We start from the raw sequence: 6,973 nt of genomic DNA, 5'->3' as shown, positions 1-6,973 counted from the left end.
TGTCATATCATCATCGAAAGTGTCACATATGTACAACCATTTGAGTTAACGGAAAAAACTAACAATAAGACTAATTTGTTGTACTTTTTGCAAATTCAAAGATAAAATTTTAATTTTTCATCTTTCAAGGGCTTAATTGTCAACGCCTAATAAATTTAAGGACAAAAGTGAGTATTTACTCATATTTATAAAATAAAATTTGATGGTGTTGATTAAATAGGTATTTAGCATTTTCTTTTTTAGTGTCGACTTGGTTGACGCTAAATACTACGCGTTTTACATAAGAGGATGGAGCATATCAGGGTGATGCCTCCTGTTGGAAATGCACAGGGTGACACATCCCGTACAGAATATCTAAAAAGAAGGCGATACTGATGAGGACATAACCAAGGGCAAGGACCATGAAGCACTTGAAGGGCCCATGACCAGAGGCAGACTTAAACAAGCCCAACACGTCATAGAGACAAGGCTGGTCATTTGTATAGCTGCCATTGATGATGATAGAAGGCCCAAGTGGAGAAAGATGAAGGCCTAGAGGTAGAGGCACTACCAAGGCTACTAATTATTGTTGAAGGCCCAAGTTAAATAAGTTTTTAGTTATAATTTATTTTTATTGTAATTTTGGCCCAAACTGTTTAGAAGGCCCATGTCTATTTTTATCTTTTTGTTCAGATACACTATAAGTATTTGTTTTTGTTTTCAATAAAGGAACTTTTGGCATTTGATAAAATTTGGTGAGAGTTCCTTGTTGAACCAATCTCAGACTTATCAAGGTAATCCTTGTGGCGTCTACCCTGACTTATCTTCCTTCACCGGAAGTGGCGTCATCCAAACCTCCGTAGCCTGTATCAAACGATCCACTCCTACTCAGGTTCACATCATCTGGTATCAGAGCTTCGGCTCTTGATACAAGTTCTATCCTATCCTTTTTTTTTCTTTTTTTGGTAATTTGTCCTTGTTTCGCTCTTGTTTGCGTCTTGTTGCATTCTTGTTTGCGTCTTGTTGCGTTCTTGTTTGTGTCTTTGTTTCGTTCTTGTTCTTGTTTGTTCTTGTCACGTTTTTTTTTTGTTCTTGTTCTTGTTTCTTGTGTCTTGTGTCTTTCAGACTTTGTGTAAAAAAAAAAGAATCTGTTTGAGTTCTTGTTTCTTGTTTCTTGTTCTTGTGCCTGTCATATTGTATTTTGTCTTCTGTTCATAACTTTTGTTTCAGCCTATTCGAATTCTGTTTGGGGTAAAAATTGCCTAATTACCAAATTGCTAAATGGTCAAGTTTGCCTAATGATGATTTCCTATTGAACGAATTCTAATAGTTGGACGTCTGGAAAAAAAAAGAACGAAAAAAAAAGAGAGAGAAAGAAAGAAAGAAAGAAAGAAAAAAGGAAGAAAAAAAAGGAAACAGTTGCCAAAAAAAAGTTTGGAAGAGATTTGGGTGTTTGATCTTTGAACACAAATTTAAGGCAGTTAGAGGCATTTTTTGGGAAAATTGCGGGGCCAAAATTTGCCCAAGGATTCTCCTCTGAATTCTGAGCGTTTTGACATATAGTGGGCCTCAAACGGACAACCGTAGCAAAAGTTATGAGCATTTGAAGTTTACTTGTCCTATCTATTGTCATATATGTTGTCCTATCTAATATTTTATCTGTTATCCTATGTAATATCTTATCTGTTATCCTACCTAATATCTTATCTGTTATCCTACCTAATATCTTATTTGTTATCATATATGTTACCCAAATTAAAGCTCATCTGTTATCCAAATCCAATCCAATCTAATATATTATTATCCAAATCAAGTCCAAGTTGTTATCCCAAATCAAATTTGTTTGTGATCATTATATTGTCTTTCCTTTTATTTTATATTACCTTGTGTGTCTAATTTGGTCCATCCAGGAACTTAAGAGGAAACACGAGTGGTAAAAGGCAAGAGGGAATACATTACACAAAAACTTATTGATCAAAGACGAGTGTACTATCATCTAAGAGTTAAACATGTGAGTAGAGTGTTGTGAGGTCCTGAAACCTTAATAATTTTTATTGCACACTTTTTTTTTCCTGTTGAATTATGGCTGGAGCAGGTGGTGGTGGTGACGAGTATCATCAGTTGGACGGAGCTCAACGTCTGTTACTGGATGCGATGAACGCACAGATGCAACGTTTGCTGGACCGTACCAATGAGGAGGTCTATGGACGACTAGAAGCTTTGGAGAACCAAGCCAATCAGAATGCTAGACGAAATATAGATGGGAATAGAGGTAACAATGGTGGTAATGACGGACCGAGGCAGAACCGGGTTGAGGGAGTAAAGCTCAATGTTCCTCCCTTCAAAGGTAGAAGTGATCCAGATGCCTACCTGGACTGGGAAATGAAGACTGAGCACGTATTTGCCTGCAATGACTACACTGATGCGCAAAAAGTCAAGCTAGCAGCAGTTGAATTCTCCGACTATGCCCTTGTTTGGTGGCATAAATACTAGAGAGAAATGTTGAGAGAGGAACGGCGAGAGGTTGATACATGGACTGAGATGAAAAGGGTGATGAGAAAAAGGTATGTGCCCACTAGCTATAACAGAACCATGCGACAGAAACTCCAAGGGCTGTCCCAAGGGAATTTAACCATGGAAGAATATTATAAAGAGATGGAAATGGCGTTAGTGAGGGTCAACATCGAAGAGGACTCCGAAGACACAATGGCTCGTTTCCTGAATGGTCTAAACCCTGAAATCAGAGATGTTGTTGAATTGCAGGAGTATGTGGCGTTGGATGACTTGTTACATAGGGCGCTCCGGGTTGAACAGCAAATTAAAAGAAAAAGTGCAACAAGGAGGAACTCACCCAATACTTACAACCAAAACTGGGTCAACAGATCCAAGAAGGAGGGAGGTAATTCGTTCCGACCTGCAGCCACATCCCCGCATGGAAAGTTAGCAGCGTCCAGTGTAGGTGGAAGCAAACATAACACCTTCACTTCCTCATCCAATATTGGAACCAGAAACATAAAATGTTTCAAGTGCTTAAGCAAAGGACATATTGCTTCTAAATGTCCAACCAGGAGGACCATGATCATGAAGGCTGATGGAGAAATCACTAGTGAGTCTGAAATTAGTGAAGAAGAAGTGGAAGAAGAAGAGTATGAGGAGGAAGCTATGCAGGGTGATATGTTGATGGTGAGAAGGCTGTTGGGAAATCAAATGCAGCCACTAGATGACAATCAAAGAGAAAATATTTTCCACACCAGGTGTTTAATTAATGGTAAGCTGTGCTCTTTAATTGTTGATGGAGGAAGTTGTACCAATGTTGCAAGTTCCACATTAGTGACCAAACTGAATTTGGAAACTAAGCCCCATCCTAGACCATACAAACTTCAGTGGCTTAGTGAAGATGAAGAGGTAAAAGTGACTCAACAGGTTGAGGTGTGTCTCACCATTGGGAGATATAATGACAAGGTGCTGTGTGATGTGGTCCCAATGGAAGCAACCCATGTGCTGTTAGGAAGACCGTGGCAGTATGATACCAAGGCAGTGCATGATGGCTTCACCAACAAAATCTCTTTCAAGCAAGCTGACAAGAAGATTATTCTCAAACTGTTATCTCCTCAAGAGGTTTGTGAGGATCAGATAAAAATGAGATAAAAGAAAAAGAGTGAGACACTTGAGAGGAAAAAGAGTGAGACACTTGAGAAGGAAAAGAGAGGAAAGAAAAAGAGTGAAACACTTGAGAGGGAAAAGAGAGAAAACAAAAAGAGTGAAACACTTGAGGGCAAATAGTTTTATTTAGCAACAAAAAGGGAGGTAAGGAGGGTGCTTTGTGCGAGACAACCCCTCTATTTATTGTTTTCTCAACGTCAGATGTTGCATGTAACCCAATTGATGAATTTAAATTGCCTTCTAGTATTCAGTCTCTTCTGCAGGATTTTGATGATGTGTTTCCAACAAGTGTACCGGATGGTTTGCCACCATTGAGGGGAATTGAGCATCACATTGATCTCATTCCAGGAGCGTCCTTGCCCAATCGGCCAGCTTATAGGAGCAACCCACAAGAAACTAAGGAGATTGAAAGGCAAGTGTCTGAACTCCTGAGCAAAGGTTGGGTGAGAGATAGTATGAGTCTGTGCGCTGTACCTGTCATTCTAGTACCCAAGAAGGACAGCTCATGGAGGATGTGTTCTGATTATAGAGCCATAAACAACATCACCATCACATATAGGCACCCAATCCCCAGGTTTTCTAAGATGGCACACTTCATCCCTTGCAAGAAAGTGGATGACGCTTGTCATGTGGCTGATTTGTTTTTCAAAGAAATAGTGCGGCTTCGTGGATTACCGAGGAGCATTGTCAGTGATAGGGATGCAAAATTCCTTAGTCACTTTTGGAGGACCTTGTGGGGTAAGATTGGTACTAAATTGTTGTTTTCTACTACTTGTCACCCACAAACTGATGGTCAGACTGAGGTAGTCAATAGGACTTTAGGCACACTGCTTAGGACTGTTTTAAAGAAAAATCTTAAATCTTAGGAAGCCTGTTTGCCTCATGTTGAGTTTGCTTATAATCGGGCTGTCCATAGCACAACTAATTGTTCACCATTTGAGATAGTGTATGGATTTAATCCTTTGACTCCTCTTGATTTGTTGCCTATGCCTAACATTGCTATGTTTAAGCATAAGGATGCACAGGCTAAAGCTGAGTATGTGAAGAAGTTGCATGAGCAAGTGAAGGCTCAAATTGAAAAGAAAAATTCGAGCTATGCAAGGCAAGCCAACAAAAGCAAAAAGAAAGTCGTGCTTGAACCAGGTGATTGGGTTTGGGTACACCTGAGGAAGGAGAGGTTCCCAGAACACAGGAAGTCCAAGCTTCAACCTAGAGGAGATGGACCATTCCAAGTGTTGGAGAAGAACAACGACAATGCCTACAAGATTGACTTGCCTAGTGAGTATAATGTAAGTGCCACTTTCAATGTGTCTGATCTATCTCTTTTTGATGCAGATGGAGGGGCCTTGGATTTGAGGACAAATCCTTTTCAAGAAGGAGGGAGTGACGAGGACATAACCAAAGGCAAGGACCATGAAGCACTTGAAGGGCCCATGACCAGAGGCAGACTTAAACAAGCCCAACACGTCATAGAGACAAGGCTGGTCATTTGTATAGCTGCCATTGATGATGATTGAAGGCCCAAGTGTTGAAAGATGAAGGCCTAAAGGCAGAGGCACTACCAAGACTACTAATTGTTGCTGAAGGCCCAAACTAACTTGAAGGCCCAAGTTAAATAAGTTTTTAGTTATAATTTATTTTTATTGTAATTTTGGCCCAAACTGTTTAGAAGGCTCATGTCTATTTTTATCTTTTTGTTCAGATACACTATAAGTATTTGTTTTTGTTTTCAATAAAGGAACTTTTGGCATTTGATAAAATTTGGTGAGAGTTTCTATCTGAGTTCCTTGTTGAACCAATCTCAGACTTATCAAGGTAATCCTTGTAACGTCTACCCTGACTTATCTTTCTTCACCGGAAGTGGCGTCATCCAAACCTCCGTAGCTTGTATCAAACGATCCGCTCCTACTCAGGTTCACATCAGATACCTCCTGTGGGAAACACAGAGGGTGACACGTCCTGTAGTGCAGAACACCTAAAAAGAAGGAATACTCAATCAAGATCAAGATGACACTTCTGTTACAAAACAAACAAAAAACATAAGACGTCATTCAGAGTAATGCGTCCTATATTGTATGTGACAAAAATCATCCCTAGCAGGTAAATAATTTTCTAAAGCACCCACTTTAGTAAATAGTTGTGCAAAAATATCCATTTTGGTAATTAAAAAAAAAAAGTCAGCTACTCACCAGGTCCCTGATATGGTTGATCATAGTGATGAAACTCATTGTTTTCCTCTTGAATATTTTCAATAGCATGTTTTGAGTCCAAGTAGCATATGACTTAATTTGCTACAGCTCCTCAGCAACTACGAATATGTCTGATTGTGTGTAAGAACATGCTTTATTAAATTGTTGAAGGTCGATCTAACAATTTTTTAAACCAAATGATAAGGAAATGTTTTAGGATTCAACAAGCCCTTGGCATTGTTCCCTCTCGTCTAAAATATTATTTTAGAGAAAATGAGAAATAAAGAAATAGAAGGAACGAAAATAAGATAAATACAAAATAATAAGTTTTCACTGCTTTTTAAAAGTACAAATAAATATTATTTATTTTTCAGTTTCGTCAACAGGAAAATAAAAGACTCATTTTTTCTCTCAAATTGAAATGAAATGAAACGAAAATGAAGTCCTCTAAAAAATAAATATTTTTTTATAAAATAATTTTAAAAAAATAAATTTATGATGTTAAGAATAAATAATAATGATTTTTTTTTAATTTTTTATTGTTTTTATTTTTCTCATACAATTTCCTTCTGTCTACTCTCTCTTATATGCACCCAAACAAACAAAAGAATATATATATATATATATATATATATATATATATATATATATATATATATATATATATATATATATATATATATATATTACCTTTATCGAACTTCTTATATTTTTTTATTCAATTTGTCAGTCAATTTTATCCTTATTATTTCTTTAGTTTGTAATCCACTTCTAATCCAACCAATATTAGGATATCTTTAAGCTACAATTCAGTACAGAAAACCAACAGAAGCACCAATGGTGACAACTTAAAATTAAATATTGCATAACTAACCTCACTTGGCAAAAAAAAAAAATACTTACAAATAAATGAAAATCCTTATTTTTGGCAAAGCACCCCTGGCCGAGAAAGGAGACGAAACGCCTTGTTCGAATTATGACATTTGCTTCTCCTTCAAGAAATCCAAGACACTGTTTATGCATGGAGGAGGACCTATTCCGCTCAAAATAACATGTTTCAAACTGCAAATCAGATAACATGTTTCAAACTCGTTGTTTTATTGAGGGTGGAAACTTTTCAGAGTAAAGAAAAAATTGAAAGG

The sequence above is a fragment of the Glycine max genome, chromosome 5, assembly GCF_000004515.6.
Source record: "Glycine max cultivar Williams 82 chromosome 5, Glycine_max_v4.0, whole genome shotgun sequence".
Taxonomy (NCBI): Eukaryota; Viridiplantae; Streptophyta; class Magnoliopsida; order Fabales; family Fabaceae; genus Glycine; species Glycine max.
Note: the sequence above shows the minus strand (reverse complement) of the source record.